This window comes from Dipodomys spectabilis, unplaced genomic scaffold (genome assembly GCF_019054845.1).
Source record: "Dipodomys spectabilis isolate Male_0828 unplaced genomic scaffold, ASM1905484v1 ptg000365l, whole genome shotgun sequence".
Lineage (NCBI taxonomy): Eukaryota > Metazoa > Chordata > Mammalia > Rodentia > Heteromyidae > Dipodomys > Dipodomys spectabilis.
The window spans coordinates 2,266,227-2,293,861 of record NW_024871042.1 but is presented as its reverse complement, the minus strand read 5'-3'; the positions used below and the strand labels follow the sequence as shown (position 1 = coordinate 2,293,861).

The following is a 27,635-nucleotide window of genomic DNA, read 5'->3' as shown; positions in this document are numbered from 1 at the left end:
AATAATAATTTACCAAGAGCTTTTGCAAATGATAATGTCTTAAAATCTCAGCACCTTATATTTTTAAAGGAGTTCAGGTATTTGCGATTATGGATATACTTATCTTCCAAACTAAAAAAATTGAGGTCCTTTGTTTCTTGAAGCCTTCTACAACTGGGTCAGGTTTTTGGCAAGAAGAACTTTTTAAAATGAGAATCATTAGCCATTTCAACCCTGAGTCACCAGTGACGTTCAGCCACAGCTAATAGAACCTTGGGTAAATATAAAAGGGCAGAAATGTTGGAAGAGAAACAGAGTGACAGGGAAAGACATGAGAAATTGGGTCTGGATAAAAAAAAAAAACAACAACAACAAACCTCTATCTACTAGTGCTAGACTCGTGCCAAATTATCTTCACTGTCACCCTGAAGCATTGTGCTGGGGTTGCTCATTGCAGTCCAAAGCTGTCCTGCCTCCATTTTTTTTCTTCTTATCAAACCTTGTTTTCTACTGGAAAAATGTTTCTTTTGTATATCAGTTTAGAAAATCTTATTCTCAAACTATCTCTGGCTTTATTTGATAGAGGAGGTGACTTGATTGCCAGAACAATAACTCAGGAATTAAATTTGATGAAATCTATACAGATTTCCTTTTTTCAAAAGGACATTAATTAAAAAAATTAGTGGTCCACCACACTTTTAACAGTTGTGTAATTCTGTCAACAGTGGGTTGAAGAGGATCATGGCAGGCATGATTAGTAAGCCAACACAGAGACCAGCTCATGAAAAAATGCTCAAGGAGCATTGATATTCATGGATGTGTGACCCCCAAAGTGTCAGGAGGGTGAATAAGGGCTTCATTCTGCTGCTTATTTGCCTGGCATCATCACAGGTTGTTGAGATCCTCATGTGAAAAGAATTTCAGGGTGTCTTCTAATAAGGCGATAGTCTTGCGAGATGAATGTTAAAGCAAGGGTTTATTTTGGCATACCTGGGTAAAGTAGGGAGAGATGGAAAAGACAGGAAAAACCCATTCTTGTTCTCCATATAGGAAATGAGGGGTTAAAGACTCAAAATGGTGGTTCCTACTAGTAGCTTTTCTTCTTTCTAAGCCTGGCAGATACACATGGTGGTCATGTTATCTAGTAACTCCTGATCTTTGGACAATGGTTTGGAGTTGGTTGTTGGGTGGAGTTTGGGCATTCATTTGGCTTAAACTGATGGCTAAGTTGGTTGGCAAATGAAGTTGATGAAACAGATGTGCATCTGCTCATGTCCAGGTTTGCAGGAATGGCTTTGTGAATCTTTTCATAGAGATTGGATAGCCTCAAATAGTCCTTGTGTCCTATGCATGCCTAGTAGGTGAGGGATCTGCTTTGCTAGGTAAACCTGGCAGTTATCAGGACTTTATGAAAGTTTGTCTGACTCCATTAATTTTATCTACATCCTTTATCAGAACTTGTGGACAGACCTCTGGGGCAAGGTCTCTATGTGCCTCTAGTAGTTTGGAGATTATATTCTGCCTGTCACCTTAACAACCTGAAGCCTTATGTTATCTGCCTGTCTCAAAAGGATAGACCAATGTTCATGGAAACATTGGTTCTATCTCAACTTGTGTCTACAGCTCAAAAGTAATTGCTAATTACATAGAACTTAAAACATAGGATGAGTGTAGTTTGAAAAACATGTCCAAAGCACTGAATATTATTAAAGGTGACTCTAGGAGAAATTTGAAGCAGAAATATTTACAACTAGATAATATCAAACAGTTATTAATTGCTTGTGCTAAAGAACAAGTTTCATGAAAATAGATAACTCCACACTATCCTCTCAAACATTTTTTATTTTCACTCTGCTCTAACAAATATAGTTTGAAGGCAACAGTTTAAGTGTCGTAGTGTATGGCACAGATGAGAAGAAACAAACAGATTTAGAAGCAGTCCAGCATTTCAAGGCTATTTTAACAAAGGAGGCACATATTATCCTATTGAGCAGTTTATACCAGAAGACATTTTTTTTTCCTTGCAAGCAACAGACTACATTTATTTGCATTAAGTAAAAACATATCTTGATCAAGAAAATTACTTTTTTTCTGATTTTCCTTTATATCACAAATGTCAGGGTAAGGCAAATCCTTAATGAGTCATATGATAAAAACCCAATTCCCCAAGAAAATATACTGAACATATTATGCTAACTTTGTTATTTTTTCAAAGCACAGCTGACATGCACCACATACAGAGAAATGTCTTTTCAATTCAAGTACATCAAGCAGAACCATATTAATTCACAAAGAGGCTTTTCAGTGTTTCATAGAAAGATTTACAGTTAGCTGTTGGTGATTAATATGTGACCCAGAATCGCTGACCGTGTTTCTGGTGCCTCTTTTTTTGGTAAGCTTTTAGGAAAGAAGACTTGCCCATCATCTAAATAGTTACCAATTAGAGGAAAATTCTCTTTGCCTTGTCTACAGTGAATACCTTTTAAATTAGGACTATTATATTGAAGGTCTCCTTCGATCCTCTGTATGCAAACATGACTAAGATAGGGTCATTTTCTCCCTTCCTTTCCTATACCTCCTCCATGGTTCATAATCTGATTAAAAGATGACATCCAGAATTCATGTGCAGGAGACTCAGCTTTCCCAAATGTATTTCATTGTGCAGCTTGTGTGCAATGATAGTGCCAGCAAAAAAAGAAAAAAAAATTTCAATGTGGAAGAAACCTTTAATCTGGCCAATAGCTAGATTTTTTGTAAATATGTCACTATTGGAATGCAAACCAGCTTCATTATTTAACATATATAGCCAAATAGCAACCAAAAAATCATAATGAAGCAAAAATTGAACATGCACTCTAATCATAAAATGAAGTTTAAATAGAATTAGGAATAGAGCTAATATTTACTCTTCATTCTGTTTCCTGGGTATAAAGGGAGTATTTTTTTTCCTTTTAGGAGAACTTTTGCCTGTTCTGAACACATAACGTTTAAGATACATGAACAATTTCATGACAAGGAGAACAGTCAGAGTAGAATATTTCCAGTTCTGGCTATTCCTAACAGGGACAGCTGTTGGTAAATTGTGAGAAAAAAAATTTCCTAGTGTTGTTTTCAAATGTCACTGATGTAAGAGGATATTACCCTGGGGAGCCACTGGAAAGCAAGTTTCTAGTAGCTTGCATTTGCCAAGCACAGAAGAACACTAGCTGCTTTCAAAATGCACTGTTTTGATGGAAAATCTCTTGGATCATTAAAGTAAGACGTTGCTTCCTCTTGTAGAACACAATGTCTAATGGCATTAAGGATGTATATGCTTTTGTATTTAACTATAGAATGGCAGGAAGAAAATTTGGTACTGGGGTCCAAACCCAGCACCTCGCACTTGCCTAGCAAGTGCTTTGTCACTGAGCTACATCCCAGTCTCTATGTTCTAATAAAAAGAAGTCACTTAAGCATCATTCCTGCTAGTAAGTAGGCTATGTTAACTGTTAGAACATGACTTTAGAACAGGGAAGTTGTGGGAAGCAATCACTATGCATTAGATTGTCTCTTGAAAAGATAATTGTGATGTTGCCCAACCTCTAGGGACCTCTGTTTTCCCTGGTATCTTAATCGCACTGAGGCACCGCATTGAGGCTATGACTCAGTGGTTTTTCAGATGAAAGAGCAGCCATTAAGTTAGCCTTGGACATGATATGAACAACCACCCCCATTTAAACACAGACTAGAAATTCTCAACTGTAAACTTCAAGTCAGAATCTGCTTGAGGGCCATCCCACTTCAGGCATTCTTTCATGAAAATCATGTAAAGTGGGATGTCCAAAAACCAATAAGCATAGGTTGGCATCCTAAATGCATTGCTTCCCTTTCTCAGCTTTTAAGGACAACTAGCTGATTGTATCCTTGATGGGTATACATAAAGAAGACTATCCCACACAAGGGCTCCATGCTGAGGCACATGCCAAAGAGCCCATGAACCAAGTAAGTGAACTCTCTAGCTGCCAGGTCTACTTTTCTTGTTTCTCCTCTGAGTTTAAATCCTCCTTAACTAACAGAACAGGTGGATGATGGGAATCCCTGATTATTTTCTACTCATCCAGTCCTTTCCTTATTGTCCTTTGGGGTTTGTGCCTGTTTCCTACCTTTCCTCCTCTGTGGATTATACTGAGCTTGGTGGTTCCTAAAATTGAGCCTGAAGCTTGTCCGACATCACCTTTCTCTTCCTTTGAAGAAACCACTGTACAACCAGCTTTGTGAAATAACCAAGAGAGCAGACAAGGGTCCGTGAGACACATGTGATCATTAAACTAGATGATGGCACAGTGATCCTGGGGCAAAGGGCATGAGAGAGAAAGACAGAAATGACAAGGATAGTGCCTGGAAAGATGCCTTTATGTGGATCCTTCTGCCAAATTCAGAGCACTATTCCCTCCTCTTTTTTTTTTTTTCCTGCAGGTAAATAGAACAAAATGTAGCTTGAAAAAATTAGAGCAAAAGATTTTCCATCCTTCCCTGGGACTTGCCTTCCCCCACCCCCACCCTCCTAGGCAGCACGTGCTGGTGCTGTCATCTTCCCAAACTCCCCAGGGCCAGGCCCTGCAATGCTGACTGTCATTTCACTTCCTTTGTTTGTTCCTTTGCTTCATCTTTGTGCCCCTGCCAGAGACAAAGAGAAACCATTTGTTAGATTATAGCTAAAGTCACTTGTAAGTCTTTGCAAGGAATATTTTTAACAGAGCCATTTAAATATCTTACCCTTCAGAAAGACTTGGGGATATTGTATGTGATGGTTGAAGTGCTTTGGATTTCTGAGCTGTAACTGCAGCAATGTAGTATCTTTAAGGAGCATGTAAAGCTGTGCTATTAACTGTACCCTACATTGACAATGCTTTTCACCTGATGGGCATGATTAGTTCAACAGTCCAAAGTATTCTTCGAAAAACCCTCCCCTTGGTCTAGCTTCTTCAAGCCCATTCATACAATAGTCTCCAGGAATGTGTACAGGCATATGTATAAAGATGTGAGCATATACACCCATGAGGATGTGATCATACATGAATGTGTACAATGTAGGGACGAATATGCATGCATATAGTGTATGTTGAGTGATGTGTGTACATATTACACATAAAATACATGCAGTGTATAAAATATAATTTTCATGAATGGCTGTGCACATGTACTTGCCCTATAGGAATATTTACATGTTTGAGCACATACTGATAATTTGTAAACATATTTGGGGACATCTATAAATACATATGGGCATACACCTGTATATGCTTTCATAAATTACTTGCTTTTGTGTATACATTTAAATAGTGTATAAATATTTCCACATATGTGTATGACTCTGCAGTGCTATTAAGTACATATATGCATTATGTGCTCTTATATATATCACTTCATATATGGATTTAAGTGGAAAGGAGGGAGTATATATGCTCCTGTATGCATGAATAGATATATTTACCTATATGCTTCCACAGATGCAATTATATACATGCATATAATAAAAGTGCATACATATATGAAAATAAATGTGTTATACATGTTAATACATGCTAATTTATGTGTATATACATAAATCATGAACAACCATACATATGCAAATACACTCATATGCATTCCTATATGCAAATTTGTACACACTGAAATAAGTGCATATGTAAACAACCATATTAACAATGTGTGAGTAATAGCTAATCTCCTAGCTATGAGATGTTGTGGTGTTTGCATACAAATCTCTGTACATTATCATGTATGTTTCAAATAATCTGTACTTACAATGCACATGCCAAATACTTATGCAAAGTCTCTGAGATATTAATATTGTTTTCTCCCATTTTGTTGTACCATTCACTCAGTATGTGAATCTGCAAACTTCTCCAAGTCATAGATTTGGAGTGGCTAATATGTGTTTGAAACTCATCAGTTTGTGGGATCAAAGAAGCTTGAATTGGGACTATTTAACCTTTAGCCACACAAGCAATCTTGTCTATTTCTTCCTTAAGTACTTTAGAACTTTAAGTTTTGACAATTCATTCATTTGAGGCATATATATCTATGTGTGTATGTGTGTGTATTTACTCACACGCATACCTTGTTGACAACAAAAGAGCAAAAATGAGGAGCTCAATTGCATGGTTCAGGTTTAGTTTCATTTCATTATTTTTCAATGGAATCTTCTGAACTATATCACTTTTCTAGCTTAGCAGAATATTTTAAATACATGAACAAAGCAAAATGGGAATGTGTTTAAGACCTTGTTTGTATAAATTCCTATGTCATCTATGTATTATGTAAATGCTGTTATTTTTTCTTTTGGCAGGTACTTGGAATTTGAACTCAGCTGTGATTTTTTTTTGGTTGGTCATGGAGCTTGAACTTTGGGCCTGGGTGCTGTCCCTGAGCTCTTCAGCTCAAGGTGAGTGCTCTACCACTTGAGCCACAGCACCATGGACTTTCCTGCCCTGGTTAGCTTTGAATCAAGATCCTCAGATCTCACCTTCCGGAGTAGCTTGGATTACAGGCATGAACTATAAGGTGCCTAGTTTACATTTACTTTTACATGAAATTCAAGCTCATCAGAAAGAGTACAAAAGTAAATTCTTTAATATATTCTCAGGTTTTATTGTGACATATTATGCTCACTTACCCACAGATCATTATTCTATAGGCATTCTATAAACAGCTAATATAATTTGAGCCTGACTTCATTAGTTTTATGTTTTTAAACAGCTCTCTCAAGACATGGGGAAGGGTGATATGTCACTCACCATTCTAGATGTACTTCAATCTCTGTGGAAATGTTAAATGTTGTTGGAGACCCTCTTGAGATATTCTCAGGACTGAATGTCCTAAGGACCTAAGATAGGCTTATTTCTGTTCATACACACTCATATGCCTTTGTATCTGTACATTTATGCTCAAAAGCAATGCTCAGGGTTCCTGAAATAACTTGTCTTACTTTTACCCCTGAAAGATAGGAAAGGAAATATTCTTTCCTTCTTGCAATGTTATTTGGTTTAAAGATAGTAAATATTTGGTCTAATCCATTTTATGGGACTTTCCAAAGAAAGTCTGTTATTTGCAAACAATTCCTTGTGACTGGTTAGTCAAGGAAAAATCCCAACACAGGTGCATCTTACCTATTGGCAATCTTCTTGCTGACTCTCTGTTGGGTCATTTACATTGTCAACTGGACTATTCATTTCAACTGTAACTAGAAAGGAAGACAGACAAAGCTAAGTAACCATTAAGTCTGTAGCTCTTAAATGGCCTCTTATTTGCAGCCACTGTTTTGACTTCCTGTCTTATGCCCTTTCTCAGTTTGAAAGCTTTTTTGTTTTGCTGGTCTTGGGGCTTGAACTCAGGGCCTGGATGCTATCTTTTAGTTCTGTTTGTTTGTTTTGCTTGGTTTTGTTTTGCACAAGTCCAGTAATTGAGCCACAGCTTTACTTCTGGCTATTTTTTTCTCTTGTGGTTAACTGGAAATAAATGTCTCTTGGACTTCTTTATCAAGGCTGGCTTCAAACCATGGTCCTCAGATCTCAGCCTGTTGAGTAGGCAGGATTACAGGAGTGAGCCGCCAGTGCCCAAACATTCTTATATGTATCTTATGAGTGGAGGCAGGGACAAAGCAGGATTGTCTCTTCTCTGAAATTACAGGAGCTGAGCTGCCTCTTCATATTAGAGTTGAAACTTGGCAGTGTGAATTTGTTTATGTAAGGATGGTAATAAATATGCTCCAAAGCCTTAATAGATATCTAAGAAAATAAAGACAGAAAACAAAGCAAAACAGATCATTGGCATGTAGAGAGGTAAGTAGCTTTCTCCAGAGTGGCAGTGTCAGAAGACCTGTTTGGTTGGCCATGCTTTCAGTTTCAGAATCCAAACAATGCCTGCAAACCAGTGGGTACAGCAACAGGAAATAGACACCATGAAACAGGAAAACAAAACGGCTAACCAGATCACACAGCTATTGAAAACAATGTACTCAACTGTGTATTCTAACTGAACATTTTTATGAAAATAGAATGCATAATTACTGTCTTTTCCAGAAGTAGTCCTGAGTAGTCACTATGGAAATTTTCTAAGGGTCAGCAGGTTTAATGAGATGGATTATTTTTAAAGCATCCAAGCCCATACTGACTGAAAAATGAGAGATATACAAAAAGACAATGGCAGATAAGCTACAACAGAACTCCCACCCCGAACCTCTACCACAATTGGATTAAAGGGGCCAGGACCAATGGCAATGGGTAGGATTTGGTCTGTGATCATCAATTTCCTATTCCTATCTCCACTTCTAGGTAACAGCTCTCCATTTCTTCTGCCAACAAGACAAATCTTCTCTTTTGTATCAATTCACATATGTTAGCAGTCTTATATTATTCATATATGACATAAATACCTCTGTATATTTGGAACCTTCCTCCTTTCCTGCTGTCTTTGAATCTGCCAAATAAAACTGATTATAATGGCCAACACCTTCACTATGGTAACCTCTGTTCATTCTTATTTGGGTAATCTTGATGTCTTTGTATAATCCAACAACCTAAATCTTTTTCCTGAACATGAAAGTGCAATTAGAGTAAATTGGGAGCAGATCCTCGTTTCATACTTCAAAGATGCTTGAAAGTGCGGATGACATTGTATGGCAGCCCATCCAATTCTCTCAGCAAGGAAGGCTTTACAAGTGGTTCTTCTTGTCCTTACCTGCAAACTATCCTTGATTCTAATGATAGACAAGCTCCTAGCAAACCTCATGAAAATCAGCAAGATTAAACAATTCTGTCAAGGTTGAGCAAAATCACTCGTGTCCAACCTGGTATCCAAGGCTATTGAAAATACATACACCTTGATTTGGGAGTGCACAGGATGAAATCTAGGCATACTTAATTTTTTCTGTTCCTCCTCACAACCAATAGACATGGTCTAAAACATTTCAATAGATGTTACAATAAAAAAGCATTCCATACTCAAATAAGTTCCAGGAAAGTATTATTAAATGCATTTCTTACTGCTGAGACTTCTGAGAGCCTGTATTCCTCCACAAGGCATGGTGTCTATGTAAAGACTAAATTTCTTATTCTCAGAGCCTGCTTTGTAAAGATATGGTATGGTATCCTGACTATACCACTTCTAATATAGTGAAGCTTTTAACAAAAGGTTCTTACATTTAGAAATATTTTCAACTGGAAAATGTATGCTTGGTAGTAAAAGGTCAGTTTATATAAAAGTACATACATTAATTAAAGGCAGTGTTATAAGAAACATTTAAAACTGCCATGTTAATTCTACCAAGAACATTATGAACTCAAAATCATTCACTTTTCTACTTTGGTTAAAAAAAAAGGAGCCAAAGACGTACAGTGAAAACAAAACAGCCTCTTCAATAATTGAGATTGGGAAAACTGGTCAGTCATATGCAGAAAACTAAAAGTGGATCCCTGCTTGTCACAATGCATCAACATCAATTCAAAATGGATTAAAGACCCAAAACTCTTGCAAGAGAGAGTAGGAGAGACATTAGAAATTATATAGAATAGAGTCCCAGAGGCACAAGAGATAGGAGCCAAAAAAAAAAAAAAAAAAACTTAAAAAATTTCTCAAACAGAGGTGTAGCAAGATGGTGGCTAAGATCTTTGGGTGATGGTATACTCACAATTGCAAAGTTAAACAAACAAACTAGAACTGAGGAAATCAGATAAGAGATTAACCACATTACTTGCTTTTACTCTAACAAGGCAAAAAGGAGAGAGTTGCCTATGATACCATTCTCCCAACTCTAAGAAATCCAGCATGGAGAAGAGAAGCCTTCTGCTTGGTATGGACAGAAATTAAGTCCAGACTTTGAACTTAAAAACCAGTACTGGGCTGGCCAAGGTAAAATTCAATGTGGGAAAGGCCTAATAAGCCCTACTTTAACTATGCTCAATACCTGCATGCTGAACCTTGGAACAATTAGACTAGATGGTTGACTGCCTGCCTCCACCATGCCTCTTCCAATGTAAGGTGGTAGAATGGAAGTAAAACAGATTTAAGTTTTGATTGTCTTTGCCTCTTCAGCAAATGGTTTGGGAAAACTAGATATCAACATTTGAATACTGGATCACTATCTATCTCTCACCATATAGTAAAATCTTAAAAAAAAAACAGACTAACTAACATCTGAAACTACTACAGGAAAACACAGAGTAAACGTAGAAGATCTGGCAGCACTTTTCTGGATAAGACTCCAAAGCTCAAGAAATAAGATCAGGAATAACAAAAGACATGGAATTAAAGAACTTCTACCAGGCACTGGCTTCAGGAGGCTGATATGTGGAGTATCATAGTTCAAAGCCAACTCAAGCAGAAAAGTCCACATATTTCCAAAATCAACAACAAAAACCCAAGCTAAAGTTGGAGCTCAAGTGGTACAGCACCAACCATACAACCATGAGGCCCCTGAATTCCATTTCTGATACAAGCAAATAGGACCCCAAGCTTATGCACATCAAAAAACACAATCACTACAAGGAAGAGACAGACTACAAAAGTATTTCCTAGCTATCAGCAAAGAGATTAATAACCAGAATATATAAAGAGTTCTATCAAAGCAAATAAAATACCAAAAACACTAATGATCCAATTAAATTGAATGGACGTTGTCAAAGAAAACAAAGGGTTAATAAATACACAGGGATGGTCAACATCCCTAGCCATAGAATAAAACCACCGATTACTATCTCACCCCAGTCAAATGGGTATCAGCAAACCACAAATTCTAGCAAGCATGTGGGAAAATGAACCTTTAAACACTATTGGTCAGAATAATAACTGGTGCAACCACTATGGAAATCAGTATGGAGGTCCTCAAAAGCTAGTAACAGATTTACCATATTTTTATATAACTTCTGGGCTTATATTTTAAGAAATATAAATCAGGCTTCATGGACTCATCTGCACACTCATGTTTATTGTAGCATTGTTCATAATAACAGAGCTATGGAATCAGTCTAAGTCCCCAACAACAGATGAGTAAAGAAAATGTAGCATATATCCATAATGTAGTATTTTCTAGTCATAAAGAATGAAATAGTATCTTTTAAAGGTAAATGGAGCAATGGGTGGACACAGGAATGGAGGAAGGAAGGGTGAACAAATGTAGTCATCATATTCAATATATACTATGTAAAAAATGAACTATGATACTTATGGGCAGAGATGGGAGGGGGGAAATGTGGACAGTGAAGGAAAGGGTAACATTGGCCAAGAAGCTTATGCTCACAACGTGACATGGAATGGCAACCCCTTTGTATAACCCCATCATTGTAATTTTTTTTGTCAGTCGTGGGGCTTGATTAATTGTAATTTTTTATTGTGAAAAAAGACAAAGGGAAATGGATAGAAGTAAAGATTGTCTTATGTGAAATAAGCCAGGATCAGAAAGACAAAATCACATGCTTTATATGAAAAATCTAGACCTAAAACGCACGCGTGTGCACACACACACACACACACACACACACACACACACACACACACACACACACACGCAGCAAGAATAGAAATGTGGGACAGTTTGGTAAAGATAGATTAAAAGGGAAAGATAGAATAGGGTAATGGGGAGTGAAACATATTAAATTATATTTGTGTAATCTATGGGTTAAATGACATAATGAAACCCTCTAAAACTAAAAAAGTGTGGGGAGAAGGGGGACTCTAGAGAGCCACAAAATCCACAAAAATAGAAAACAAGCTGGGCAACAGTGGCTCATGCCTGTGATCCTTGTTTTCAGGAGGCTGAAGATGGAGGTTTGAAGCTCAACATGGGCAGACAGATTTGAGAGACTCTTACTTCCAATCAACCAGCAAAAGGCTGGAAGTGGAAGTGTGGCTCAAGTGGTAGAGCACCATCCTTCAATAGAATCAGCCAAGTGAGATCCTGAGGCCATTAGTTCAAGCCCCAGTACTGGCACCTGCTTCAAATTAAACAAATGGGATTAAATCAAACCAAAATGCTCTGCAAAGAAAAGCAAACAATCAACAGAGTGAAAAGTTACAGAATGGGAGAAAATATTTGCAAGTGATTGATGTCCAGGTTAGAAGTAATTCAAATTTGATAGCAAGGAACAATCTAATTTAAAAATGGGCATAAAACCAAACAGACACTTCTTAAAAGAAGACAACAAATGGTCACAAGTACATGAAAAATATTCAACATCACTAATCATTAATGAAATACAAATTCAAACTAAGAGAAAGTATCATGTCCTTGAGAATGGCTATTATCATAAACACTGAAGACAACAAATGCTGCCAAGGATGTGGAGAAAATGGAACCTGAACACTGTTGCAAGTGTATAGCTTCTATCCTGGCAGCCTACTCATGGTATATATACCAAGCAAATGAAATTACTATGCTGAGGACACAATTTCATGTTTCTACTCATTGTAGTAAAGTAGCCAAGAAACAGAAAAACACATGGGTCTCTTAGCTTATGGATGAATAAAGGAATGTACATAGATGCCATGGAATTATTATTCTGCTCTTTCGAAGGGTGATTTCTGTCATTTGTGATAACATGCATGGAGTAGAAACCATTAGGTTAATAGAAATAAGCCAGGCACAAAAAGACAATGCATGGCTTTACTTCTTTGTATAATCTAAAAAAAAAATTTGATCTGATAGAAAATTGTGTATATGCCACAGAATTGAGATATATAAAAGAAGAAGTGCATGGAAAGAGGGTGAAAATCAAAGGGTGAACCAATGCAACAGCGATACTCACAAGACAATATGTTGGAAATGAACTTTACAATTTGGGAGGCATTAGGGGAGAGGGAAAGTGGGAGAAAATGAAGGAGGGGGTAACAATATTTGACAAGAAATATAATCACTACCTTACGTATATAATCCTGACAATAAAATTAAATTTAAAAAAAGAAAGAGGGTATAAAGATGTTGAAAGCATGGCACAGATCAAGTTTATGTATACATAAACTTGTATGTTACATGGCAAAAAACAAAGTCAGCAGATACCCTAAAAATGAAAAGCAAGGGGAGGGGTGGGCGAGAATGTTGAATGGGTAACATGGATCAGGATGTACTATTCATAAACTGCTTTATTGAATGGCAACTCCTTCCAATAACAACCTAAAGATAATGAAAATATTGGAAAAATATATTAAACATGGGATGGTACTGAGCAGAGATAAGAGTCTGTGGGGTTGGGCAGGGAGAGGGAGATGCTGATTAATGATACCAAGTTGCAGAAAGATGGAAGCAAGTAGTTCTGGTAGGCTGTTGCATAATAGGTTACCTGTTGATAACAAAAATGTATTATATATTTCTGAAAGCTAGAACAATGGAAATTGAAAGTTTTTGCCAGGAAGAAATGACAAGATATTTGAGATGAGTATATTCAACGTGATTTAGATGTTATATAAGATATATGTGTATTGAAACATGATTCCTCAAACATTTGTATTTTTATGTACCACTTGAAAATAAAAAAATAAAGTAACTAAAAAAAGAAAATACATCAACAAAGCCAAGCGTCAGTGGCTCACATCTGAATCTTAGTTACTTAAGAGGCTGAGATCTGAGGATAGAGGTTGGAAGCCAGCCTGTGCAGGAAAGTCCATGAGGCTTTTACCTCCAATTATCCACCAAAAAGCCAGAAGTGGAGCTGTGGCTCAAGTGGTATTGTGCTAGCCTTGAACATAAAAGCTCAGAGACAGCACCTAGGCCTTGAATTCAAGCTCCAGGATCCACATGTATGCGTGCACATGCACACACATGTATGTATGTGTATACACACACACACACACACACACACACACACTACAACAGTTGATTACTTAAGGCTGGTTTCTTAGTTATATGGCCCAACGGAATGAAATAAAAATCGTGTCTGCAGAAATAGTATCTCTTTTTTAATGAAAGTAATGCTATTTCAAAAGGTGCTCATTATGGCTCTGTAGGGGCAAGGAGATAGTCATATACCCAAGGCTTGGGATCTTTAGGTGCCTTTGATAGTAGATAATGATTTAAGAAAGTTGCCAGGCGCTGGTGGCTCACGCCTGTAATCCTAACTACTCAGGAGGCTGAGATCTGAGGATCACAGTTTAAAGCCAGCCCAGGCAGGAAAGTCCGTGAAACTCTTATCTCCAATAAACCACCAGAAAACTGGAAGTGGTGCTGTAGCTCAAGTGGTAGAACACTAGCCTTGAGCTGCAGAGCTGAGGGACAGTGCTCAGGCCCAGAGTTCAAGCCTCATGACCGACAAAAAAGAAAAAAGAAAGAAAAAGAAAGAAAGTTTTCTGTCAAATTATTGTGAGACACTCTTAACGAGTCACTATATCTTTGGCCAAGATATCTGATGTCCTGTGTGGAGGTGAACAATGGAAGCATAAGAAAAAGCGCATCCCAAATTCAAGCTAGAACTCCATCTAAATGCTCCGGATAGGCAAATACCTCCTTCGGAAGTAAGGGATATTTCATGAAGCTCCCCAGGTAAACCCTAGCTTAGTCTTGGAATTACTCATTTTGCCTTTAGTACCATGAGATATATTTAAACCAAGGCACAGACTATTAAAAAAAGAAATGAACAGCAGCTAGTGTTTAAATAAAATAAAAAGGAGAGACTGCCATTTTTCATATTTCTTAGTTGAATTTTCCTTTTGAAATTTACTTTGTTCTAACTAAACATGTTTGCTCCTGAAACAGATTGTTCTCCTAATCCTACATTATATACAGGAAAGACACCAGATTTATAGTTTGAGCACAGGTAGCTCAGAAACTTACCTTCAGGACCTGTGGCATTTTCTGTGTCACTGGAGTCTTGGCTTTTCACAGACATAGCAGGTATGTCCTCGCCTTCAGCTGAAAGAGGAAAAGAAGAAAATCCCTGATTAATAGAGAATTATAACAGCCTGGCTGCCAATTGTTCTGTCACCCTCCATTGCCCTCTTCAATTTAAAAATACTCCTGGGACTCAACTTTTCATGCAGTGAAAGTTAAAGGAGGAAACAGTGGGTTGAGTTGCTTGAATACTTTAGAGCTGTCTTCGAAGTACTCTTTTAATTTGTGAGATAATTAGATATGTATATGCACAATTTCTCAAATTAGAAACCTGGTAACAGAGGAGAAAGAAAATGTAGTTTAATCAGCACAATGTACAATTTAAATTTAAAGGAAAGATTAAGGAAAAAGTATGTGTGAAAGAGAAAGACCCAGACCACTGGGTGTGTGTGTGGGGGGGGGAGGGGGGGAACTGATTTTGCCTCAGGCATGCCTAATAGCTGAAAGATTTATTCATCTACCTATGTGTTTGCCTGTTACTGTTTAAACACACATGAGTGACTTAGTTGCCTCCATATCTTCTTAAATGCTGTTGCTCTGGATTCCTAAGTATTGACTCTGATCTTAACATCCTTAAAATCTATTGTGACCGATTCTGTATATGTTCAGCTGCAGGAAGGTCATCCACTCCTGGTGGTTGAAGCTGTCTAATGTGCTTACATATAATAACAAGGAGATTGTTGTTCATATTGTGATTTACTTTCTAGATGTCCAAATGACTACAAATCAACTTCTTAGTTACATTTCTTTATATTTTCCTAACTTGATGAACAAAGACTTTGGCAATACAGGTAAAATGCTAGGAATGGTATTATTCAATTTTTTTCCTTTTGAATGGAGAGTATGTTAAACCTGGTGTGCCCATAAGTGAAGATGGGAAAGATCCAGCATGTTATTTCTCAAAGGAAGAGACCTGTGCAAAGAGTTTGCAGTATTTATTAAACTGACCATCAGAAGCAATGATGGAGAGGTGACTCAGCCTTTAGCTTGGGTGGGATGAATGGTAGAGAGGTCAGAAGTTGAAGGCATAAAATAGAAGCAGAGTGCAAAAAGATTGAAGAAACCAGGACTAAAGTACAGAATGGTGTAAGTGGAGATGCTGTACCAGCTTTTGTGCTGATTGGCTAAAGAGAATTGAGACAAAAACATGGCTTGGGTGGCAGCAATGTAGAATAACACCGAAGAGATAAGAGAAGATGACAGAAATAACACAGTAAGTTTTTGGATGGAAAAATACCTTGAGAAATATTTTTAAATGTTACAGACTGAACAAAAATATTTGCATATTAATATAGATAATGTCATTATATAAAGAGCTTCCAAAAAATAGAAATGGAGGTCAAAAATGTAATAGAAAAATATGCAAGAGTCTTGACAGATAGTTCATAAAAGAAATAATTGCTTGTACATATGGAAAACATGATTCCCTTTGATAATTATGAAAGAAATGCAAATTAACATTACATTGAGAAAGGTATTTCTGTCTAAGGTTAACTGTCATCAATCAGAATAACCCTCCTATGAAGAACAGCCAAAAACACTAGTTAGATTATTAAAAGGAGTTATTTTATGGCACTGAAAAACTATTACTGCAGCATAAACTTTATGGGGACCCAAAAGCCCCTGGGAACTATGAGTGGGTACAAGAGATATGAGTGGATGGCGTATGCAGAGAAAGCCTGATGATAGCAGAAAATTAATGGTGTTTGTTTGCCTTGTCCTATGTAAACAGGATTTTGAGTGCTTGACATTGCACAGTGACCCTGTCTAATGACAGGATGAAGGTTTGCTCTATAATGTTTCTAATCTTTACTGTACCCTGATACTCTGTTCCTTGTCTTTTGGAATGTGTCCTTGATCTTTAAGCCTGAAATTACCCCAATTAAAAGAAAAGGATAAGCCAGCTGCTGATGGCTCACATCTGTAATCCTAGCTACTCAGGAGACAGATCTAAAGACTGGTTAGAAGCCAGCCTGGGCAGAAAAGTGAGACTCTAATCTCCAATTAACCACTGTGGCCCAAGTGTTAGAACACTAGCCTTGAGCACAAAGAGGCTCAGGAAAAGCACCCAGGCCCTGAGTTCAAGCCCCATAACTGACAAAAAAAGAAGAGGATAGAGGAAGTTCTGGGGTTTTGGTGGCTATCCAAGACACCCCTTATCTCTCTTGGAAATAAAAAAGATGACAAGTAATTCTTTTTCCACCATTACAATGCCTACTGGATAAAACCAGCAAAACTTGAAGTGCAAAATGACTGACATTCCACATGTGCCAAGTAGTTGAACAGAACTTTTGGATGTCTTTGAGGGTAAATGGATAGAAAAATTTAAGAGGTTGGGATCCACCAAGGAAGAGGTAGCCTGATAAGTACCTTAGATTTAGTGTGGTGGTTCTTAAAGGGATATACCCTAGTGGCAAAAATGAACCTGAAATAGATAAATTTTTTAAAAATCACACCTTAATTTACAAAAATCATGTTTGCATTATGGTTCTCTGATATATCTTACTCCATCAGAAAAACATAAATCCTCTCTAGAATATTAAAGCCATTTAGAGTCTCAAGTTTTCCTCATAGATTTCTCAAGCACAGTGTACCTGGAGACCCAGAAACACAACAAATCAAAGAAAGGTTGGACAAATGGGATTGCATGAAGCTACAGAGCTTCTGCATGGCAAAGGACATACCTAGAAAGATCAATAGAAAGCCCACGGATTGGGGGAAAATCTTCACTAGCCATACAATGGACAAGGGTCTCATATCTAAAATATACCTGGAACTCAAAAAAGTAAATCCCCCAAAAACAAATCCTCAAAAAAGCAACTGTCCAATAAATAAGTGGGCTAAAGACTTAAAGAGAAACTTCTCTGAAGAGGAAAGAAGGATGGCCAATAGACACATGAAGAAATGTTCAACCTCCCTAGCCATAAAAGAAATGCAAATCAAAACAACATTGAGATTCCACCTCACCCCACTTAGAATGTCTATAATCAAGAACTCTAATAACAACAGATGCTGGAGGGGATGTGGACAGAAAGGAATCTTACTGGATTGTTGGTGGGAGTGTAAACTTGTACAACCACTTTGGAAAGCAGTATGGAGGTTCCTCAAAAGACTCCACATAGAGCTCCTTATGACCCAGCAATCCTACTTTTGGGCATTTACCCAAATGACCACAAACAAGACTATACTAAAGCTACCAGCCCAACTATGTTTATTGTAGCATTATTTACCATAGCTAAGATATGGAACCAACCCAGATGCCCCACAGTAGATGAATGGATCAAAAAAATGTGGTATACACACAATGGAATTCTATGCCTCTATCAGAAAGAATGACATTGCCCCATTTGTTAGGAAATGGAAAAACTTGGAAAAAATTATATGAAGTGAAGTAAGCCAGGCTCAAAGAAACATAGGTCCCATGGTTTCCCTTATTTGCACTAACTAGTATATGTCTGAGACAAGCAGAAATGGTCAGATAAGTTGTTGTTAGGCAAAAATGAGCCCCAAGATAAGGACTCAAATGGTTTTTCTTTCTTGTGATTGTTTCTAACATATTTATAAGATGATTTCTTTGTTGCTTTGTATGTCCCTCCCCCACAGTATAACCCCTGTTTTCACTGTATTTGATGTTGGTATAGACCCATTGCAACAATGAGATTGTACAAGACATTATGTGGAAAAATGAACTTTACAACTTTGGCGTGCATGGAGGGGGAAGGGGGGAGAGATGGGGAAGGGATGGGAAGGGTAAACAAAGGAGGAGGTAACAATGCTTGATAAGAAATATATTCATTACCTTGCTCATGTAATTGTAACCCCTCTGTATTGTATTTTCACAATAAATTTAAAAAAGAAAAAAAAAGAACAAGTCACTGAAAACTAAGAGAATTAACATATAGACACACATCAGAGATTTAGAAATTGTAGAAATACTTTAAAATAATGGTCAATATGTTTAAGAAATTGGAGCCAACTTGAAGAATATCATGTCAAGTGAGTTTACAAGAGAACAGAAAACTATAAAGCCAGATGATAATTCCAGAAACACACACATACACACACACACACACACGCACACACACACACACACACACACACACACACACAGAGGTCTCTAAATGTATGTATGTATGAATGTAGATGTATATGTATGTACCTGTCTATATGTCTGTTTCTCTATCTTAAGGATTTAATAATTGTTCCATAGGTGTATTACATCACAGACACAGTTGAAGAGGGGATTAGTAAACTAAAAGGCAGATCAGGAGAAAATGTAAATGAAGACTGTGCAGATGAAAAACACTAGTGAGAATGGAGGAAACATAAGGTGGGATCTGTCTTCATGTGTAAAAACACATGCTTTTGCCCTTAATGGGTCAAAAACAAAAGATAATGACTATACCAAATGATATCAATCCATTGTTTCTGGATGTCTAACTTTAATGCAAAAAGAACCTCATTGTGCCAGTCATAAAACTGCTAAAAACCACCAGCAGAAAATGTAAAACTATCAATAAAACTTGTAGATGAGTTTAACAAAAATAATTAGTTCAGGGATAAGGCAATCATATTATTTCAGTACTAAACAAAAGTATCTTTTACCTAAAATTCCATCCACTCTTTCTTTGATTCATTATGAATCTAGTTTTTACTTAGGAAATTTCTATCTGTGCCTAGGAGTGCTAATGCTTTCCCTATAACTTTCCTGTAATATTTTCATGGTTTCTAACAGTAGTTTGAGGTCTTTGATACGTTTGGAATTGATTCTGGTGCAGGGTGATAAGTAAGGATCTAGCCTCGGTTTTATGCATATATATAGCCAATTCTGCCAGCACCATTTGTTTAAGAGGCTGTCTTTCTTTCATCCTGTACTTTTGGCTCCATTATCAAATATTACATGGCTATAGATCTGTGGGTTCATTTCTGGGTCTTCTGTTCCATTGGACCTTGGGCCTATTCTTGTGCAATTACCGAGGTGGTTTTATTACTACAGCTTTGTAATAGGGTTCAAAGTTTGGTATTAATATTCCTCCAACACTGTTATTACTGCTAAGGATTGCTTTTGTTATTTAGAATCTTTTATTATTCCATATGAATTTTTGTATTGCTTTCTGTACTTCACTGAAGAATGTGGGATTACATCAAAGTTTCTACATGGTAAAGGCATACCTAATAAGGTAAATAGAAAGCACACAGAATGGGAAAATATTATTTTTACTAGCTATGCATCAGACCAGAGACTCATATCCAAAGTATACTTAGAGCTCAAAAAATTAAACCCCCTAAAGATCAAACCAATGAAAAGAAAAATCAACCCAATTAATAAATGGGCTAATGACTTAAAGAGAAACTTGTCAACAGAAGAATAGCAAATATACACATGAAGAAATGTTCAATATCTCTGGCCATAAAGGAAATGAAAATCAAAACAACATTGACATTCTACCTTACCTCAGTTAAAATAATCATTATCAAGAAAAGTAACAATAATGCTGGTGTGGGTGAGGCCAAAAGAGAACACTAATACACTTCTGGTGGGAATGTAAACTTGTTCAACCACAATGGAAAGCTGTATGGAGATTCTGCAAAAGACTAAACATAGAGCTTCCCTCTGACCCAGCAATTCCAATTCTGGGCATTTATCCAATAGACCACAAAGAACCACTAAATCTATCAGCACAACCATGTTCATTGCAGCATTGTTTACCATAGCCAAAATATGGAATCAGCCAGATGCCCTTCAATAGATAAATGGATGAAGAAAATGGAGTATGTAAACACAATGGAATTCTACTCATCCATCAGAAAGAATGGTATGTTGTAAGGAAATGGAAAGACTTGGAAAAATTACATTAAGTGAAGTAAGCCAGACCCAGAGAAAGAAACATAGGTTTCATGGTTTCCTTCTTTTGTGGTAGATAGAATATGCCTATAAATCTACAGGTAAACACATTGGATGGTTAAAAAAATACACTGGGAAGGGGGATCAAGTTGGGGACAGGACAGTAGGGAAACACCACAGCTCTCTCCAACCAAATAGAGTTCGAGTTCCAACACTCAGTTTCCCCAAGAGACCAACAACAGCAAAAAGCTGAACACCCAGAGAAAAACAGGAGGTAAAAATAAAAAAAGAATAGAAAGAATTTCAGGATGGAAAATTGCAAAGACCCTTCACTCTCACTGGCAGAGTGGCCCCTGCATCATCCTGCCAAAACCACTCCGGGTGCTGACCTGGCGAGTGTAAACAGAGACAGAAACCTCGGAGCTCATAACCTCGGAGCTCATAACCTGTGCCAAGACCCCTCCCCAACCCCTTGCCAGGGAGCAGCCCTGTGCCATCCCCAAAGCCTTCCCCCTCCCCCCACCACAGCAGTCCATAGGAGGATGATGCAAAAAACACCACAGCGCAGACCCAGATAGTATAAACAGAGGCAGAGATGGTGTGAAACACAGACCCATGAGCCACTACCACCCAGCCCAGGCCACAATCATCTCAACAGAACTCAGAGCATGGTGGCAACCAGCAACCTGCAGTGCACAGAAACAGTGATCTGCCACAGCACCACTGGACAGCTAGCTCCCAACCAGTTCCAGGATAAGTGAGTACCCCATAGGGGACAGCCTCCCCCACAACCAAGGGAGAATAGTGCTGGCACTAACCCCCAGAGCTTGACCTGAGCCCTTTCCCCTACCACTTGGACTACATATCCCTCTAAAACTGGGAACCTTGCAAGTGCCCCGCCAGCCTGTGGAGCACACTCAGACCTCTAGGCTTGAGCAAAGTGCCTCTGGGAAGGAGCTTAAACACTCAAGCTTGGAACAGTGCCGTTGGGCCATAGCAGCCAGCAGAAGGAGAAAGCTGAACTGAGGACCCTGGGCTGTGTACCTTGGGCAGGATACCCAGTAGCACAGGTCCCACCTGAGCCCAACCAGAGTGTCCCAGGCTGGGGACTGGGTGCCAGGGTCAGCTCTGGGGATCAGGTGCCTGAGCTGCATAACCCACCTGTCCCAATTTCAGTCAGAAGCTGAATGCATGCCTTAGCAGATGGAGAAAGCAAGGAACCACACCCCCTGGGAACTGGTCCTGTGACAGCAAAAGACCTGTGTGTTCAGGGCGGGAGAACCAGAAGCCCAAATCCCACCAGAGACTGATATGTATATCCCAGTCTGGGGATTGAACAGCTCAGGTCACCAGCACCTGATTATAGTTAGGAACTCATAGCAGACTCCAGCAACTGGGAGAATGCACTCAGGCCACACAATCTTGCCAAGAGCACCCCTAGGAGGGAACACAAGCAGTCTAGGCTGCTTAGTACTTGGCTGAAGGTGGGAATTTCCTGTGATCTCCAGAAGAAAGCTGAGAGTCCTATGTGGGTCAGACTAGCATCTGGAAGTCAGCCTCTTCCCCCAACAGAACCAAGACCAGATACAAAGTCTCTCAGCCAACCCAGGACTGAGAGCAAGCTTCATCAATTGATTCAGGAACCAACCAAACAACAAGCAAAGACAGCCACCTATTGACCAAAACAGTCAGATTTTTGGATTAGTCTCCAATAATCCTTGAATTCCCATGTGACAATTACAGTGAAAAATTACAAGATTTATCAATAACCAAGATAGCAATCCATCCCCAAAAGCCAGCAGCCACCCAGGAAAGAGCCCCAGTGGAAGCAAAACAGGAATGGAAGACAAACACTAAGTCCAAGAGATGTTGGAGGCAATGACTCAAGAATTAAAGTAAGAAATAGTAACGAACAAAGAACTGAATTATAAAAAGAGATGCAGGATTTCAAACAGGAGATTCATTCGAAAATAGATGCAGTAAACACTTCGTTAAGAGATGAGATTAATACTCTGAGAACCAACATAGACATCATACATGGTTCAATTTCCTCCATGCAAACCACAATGGAAGCCATACTTAACAGAGTGAACAGAATGGAAATTAGAATATCAGATGCAGAAGACAAAATGCAGCAACTGGAAAAAAAATGTCACAGATATGGATAAATCACTTAAACTATGCCAAAGGGAAGTCCAAGAACAGACAGTGCCATGAAATTTTAGCCTTTGTTTAATTGCAGTGGACAAAGGTGAGGAATACCAGAACAAAGGAAGGCAACACTTATTCAATAAGATTATCACCGAAATTTTCCCCAATCTTAAAAGATAACATCTTACCTACATAACAGAAGCATACAGAACACCTAACAAGCAGGATTCCAGGAGGAACACTTCTAGGCACATTATAGTAAAAATGATAGATCTGAATAATAAAGAAACAATTTTGCATGCAGCAAAAAAATAAAGAAAAAGCTATACTATAATGGGAAAGAAAATCAGAATCACTGTGTATCTCTCCACACAGACACTGAATACAGGGAAAGCCTGGACAAGTACTATCTGAGACCCAAGAACCAATAACTGCCAACCCACAATGGTATACTCAGCAAAGCTAGCATTCACATTCAATGGAGAAACTAAAATTTTTAATAGTAAAGAAAAACTTAAACAATAAGCCAGAACTTCAAAGAATATTAAGAGGGGGAATACAACATGAAGAAAACAATCAAGATCAAGGATCCACATCAGACAGATATCACTAGAAGTCCAACTTAGTATGCACAGGAGGAAATGAAAGAAGAAAAACTTAGGAAAGCAAGAAAATGACAGAAAACAATGCATCTCTCTATAATGACCATAAATATTAACGGGCTCAATTCACCAATCAAGAGAAAAAGAACTGCAGATTGGATCAGAAAACAAGACCCATCCATTTGTTGCCTTCAAGAGACCCACCTCACAGCCAAACATAAAAACAAACTCCAAGTGAAGGGATGGAGGAAGATCTACCATGCAAATGCTCCCAGCAAGAAGGCAGGAGGTGCCATCCTGATATCTGACAAAATAAACTTTTCATTAAAATCAATACAAAAAGACAAAGAAGGACACTACATATTAATACAGGGAACAAGCCACGAAGGTGATATTACTCTTATCAACTTATACTCCCCAAACATTTGTGTACACAAATATGGTAAGCAAATACTCTCAGACTTACAGAAAAAATAGATCCAAATACAATAATACTAGGAGACTTTAATACCTCACTTTCACCAAAGGACAGGATTACCAACCAGAAGATTGGCAAAGAAGCCACTGAATTAAATGTTGCCACATTTTAAGCAGAATTAATTGACATCTACAGAGTTTTCCACCCTACAACAACCCAGTACATTTTCTTCTCAGCAGCCCATGGAACTTTCTCCAAAATAGATCATATCTTAGTTCATACAAGGAATTTAAGCAAATATAAAAGGATTGACATAATCCCCTGTGTTCTATCTGAGCACAGTAGAATCAAGCTAGTTCTCAAAAACAAAGCATACCATAGAAATTTCTCAAATAAATGGAAATTGAGCAGCACACATCTGAGTAAGACCTGGTTAACAGAAGAAATTAAAGAAGACATGAAAAAAGTTCCTACAATTCAATGGAAATGAATAAACATCACAAAGAAATCTGTGGACACGGCAAAAAGCAGTCCTGAGGGACAAATTTATTGCTCTCAATGTACATATCAAGAAAATAGAGACAGACCAAGTAAATAATCTCACGTTGCAACTAAAATTGCTAGAAGAGCATGAAAAAATTGAACCTAGTTATTAGACAAAGCAAGATAACCAAAATAAGAGCTGTTAATTAATGAGATAGAGAATAAAAAACTATAAATAAAATTAATAAAACAAAAAGCTGGTTTTTTTAAAAAAATCAATAAAAATGATGGACCTTTGGCAAGATTAACTACAAAAAGAAGAGAGGAAACCCAAATCAGTAAGATCAGGGATGCCATGGGAAAAATTACCACAAATACCCAAGACATCCAAACAACTATAAGGATTTCCAGAATTTATACTCACTAAGGAAAGAAAACCTAGCAGAAATAGAATTTTTAGAGAAATACAAATTGCCCAAACTGAACGAAGAAGAAATAAATCAATTAAATAAGAGATTATCTTACAAAGAGATAGAGGAAGCAATGAGAATTCTTCCAACAAGGAAAAGCCCAGGACCTGATGGATTCACTACAGAATTCTATAAATTCTTTAAAGAGGAACTCTTCCAAGAAATAGAAATACAGGGAGCTATCCCAAACTCATTCCCTGAAGTCAGTATCACTCTCATCTCCAAACCATACAAAGACCCAACAAAAAAGAGAACTACAGACAAAGCTCCTCAATAAAATTTTAACCAACAGAATGCAGGAACATATAAAAAAATAATACATTACGATCAAATAGGCTTCATCACAGAAATGCAGGGATGGTTTAACATACATAAATCAATAAATATAATCCAACACATCAACAGATCCAAGGTCAAGAACCACATGATTATCTCTATTGATGTGGAAAAGGCTTTTGATGAAATACAACATGCATTCATGTTTAAGGCTCTGGAGAAAATAGGAATATAAGGAACATTCCTTAAAACAATAAAAGCCATATACAATAGACCAATAATCAATATTATACTTAATAGGGAAAAACTACAACCAATTCTCCTAAATTCAGGGACAAGGCAAGGATGCCCACTGTCTCCACGCCTCTTCAATATACTCCTGGAATCCTTAGCCAAAGCAATAAGGCAAGAAGAAGACATTAAAGGGATCTGCACAGGGAAGGAAGAAGTTAAACTATCCCTTTTTGCAGATGACGTGATACTATACCTCAATGATCCCCAAAACTCTACCCCCAAAGTCTAAGAACTTATAAATTACTTCAGCAAAGTAGCAGGATACAAAATTAGCCCACAAAAATCAGTTGCCTTTCTGTATACCAGCAATGTACAAGCAGAAAGGGAAATCAAGGAAACAAACTAACTCACAATAAAAAAATATTTAGGAATTAACCTAACCAAAGATGTAAAGGAACTATTTAATGAAAACTATAAAAACTTGAAGAAAGAAATTATAGAGGAAACCAGTAAATGGAAAGTCCTTCCATGTCCTTACATAGGCAGATTTAATGTAGTGAAAATGGCCATACTGCCAAAATTCATATACAAATTCAATGCAATTCCCATTAAAATCCCAATGACATTCTGAAATAGAGCAAACAGTCCAAAAGTTCATATGGAACAACAAAAGACCTAGAATAGCCAAAACAATTCTAGGCAAAAAAGATAACATGCGAGGGATCTCAATGCCATACTTCAAACTCTACTATAGAGCCATAATAACAAGGCAGCTTGGTAATGGCAGAAAAAGAGACTTGAATACCAATGGAGTAGATTAGAAGATCCAGAAATAAAACTGCATGCTTACAGTCAGCTGATATTTGACAAGAAAGCCAAAGACATACAGTGGAAGAAGCACAGCCACTTCAACTACTGGTGCTGTGAAAACTGGGAGGCCACAGGCAGAAAAATAAAAGTGGATCCCAGCCTGTTACAATGCACTAACATCAACTCAAAATGGATTAAAGACCTTAACATCAAACCTGAAACTTTGAAAATACTGCAGTACAGAGTAGGAGAGACACTTGAGCTTATAGACACAGGCAGGAACTTCCTGAACAAAGCCCCAGAGTCACAACAAATTTGAGAGACAAATTTGAGAGACGAATGGGACTACCTTAAAATAAAAAGTTTCTGCACAGCTAAAGACATAGCAACCAAACTAGAAAGACAGCCAACTAATTGGGAAAAAATATTTACCAGCAATATATCAGACAGAGGCCTAATATCCAGTATATAGAGGAACTCAAAAAACTATTCCCTCCTACACCTAACAAACCAATTACTAAATGGGCAAGGGAACTAAAGAGAGACTTATCAGAAGAAAACATAAAAATGGCAAAGAAATACATGAGGAAATGTTCACTAAAGGAAACGCAAATAAAAGGAACCCTGAGATACCACCTTACTCCAGTCAGAATGGCCCGCATCCTAAATTCAACCAATGACAAATGCTGGAGAGGATGCAGAGAAAGAGGAACCCTATTACACTGCTGGTGGGAATGTACACTAATACAACCTCTTTGGAAAGCAGTCTGGAAGTAACTCAGAAAGCTTAATATAGACCTTCTTTACAACCCAGCCACACCACTCCTAGGCTTCTACCCTGAGCAACAGGAACCAGGATACGAGGACACATGCATCTCTATGTCTATTGCAGCACTGTTCACAATATCCAAGATATGGAAACAATCCAGATGCCCCACTATAGATTGAATGGATCCAAAAATTGTGGTATCTATATACAATGGAATATTATGCAGCCATTAGAAAGGACAAAATAATGACATTCGCTGGAAAATGGATGGAACTAGAAAAATTTTTGAATGAGGTAAGCCAAAAGCAAAGAGACAAATGGCACATGGTCTCCCTGCATGTTAAATACAAAACGTAAGGAGATGAGACAAAGTAAACAAGACTTGAGAAACAAAGAACCTCCACTCATCTGGTCATATTATTACTAAATGACCCCATGCTGATGACCACATATATGGTATATATGCATATATATACACATCTGAGGGGAACTAGGAGGAGGACACAGAATCAGAGGGAAATGAGAAAATATACAACAGGTGGACCAATCAGCTGCACTGGACATTGATGAAAACAAACTAAGCAACTCAATGGCAGCGATGGGAGGGAGGGAATGAGAGGGAAGGAGGGAACAGCTTACACTAAGCAAAAGGAAAGAAATGTACATATAACCCTGATATGGAAGAAATAGCTCTATTGTCAAGGCTCATAAAATTCCTAAACATTATAGACCACAATAATG

At 37.8% G+C, this 27,635-nt stretch overlaps 1 long non-coding RNA gene across 1 annotated transcript; it reads right to left on the bottom strand.

The window, feature by feature from the left end:
* Nucleotides 1-4,530: 4,530 nt before the first annotated feature.
* LOC122096080 lies at nt 4,531-14,859 on the bottom strand. Its single transcript, XR_006145243.1, has 3 exons — nt 14,780-14,859; nt 7,131-7,204; nt 4,531-4,635 (listed from the first exon to the last, which is right to left on the bottom strand). It is a non-coding gene; the product is annotated as an uncharacterized LOC122096080 (long non-coding RNA).
* Nucleotides 14,860-27,635: the final 12,776 nt, after the last annotated feature.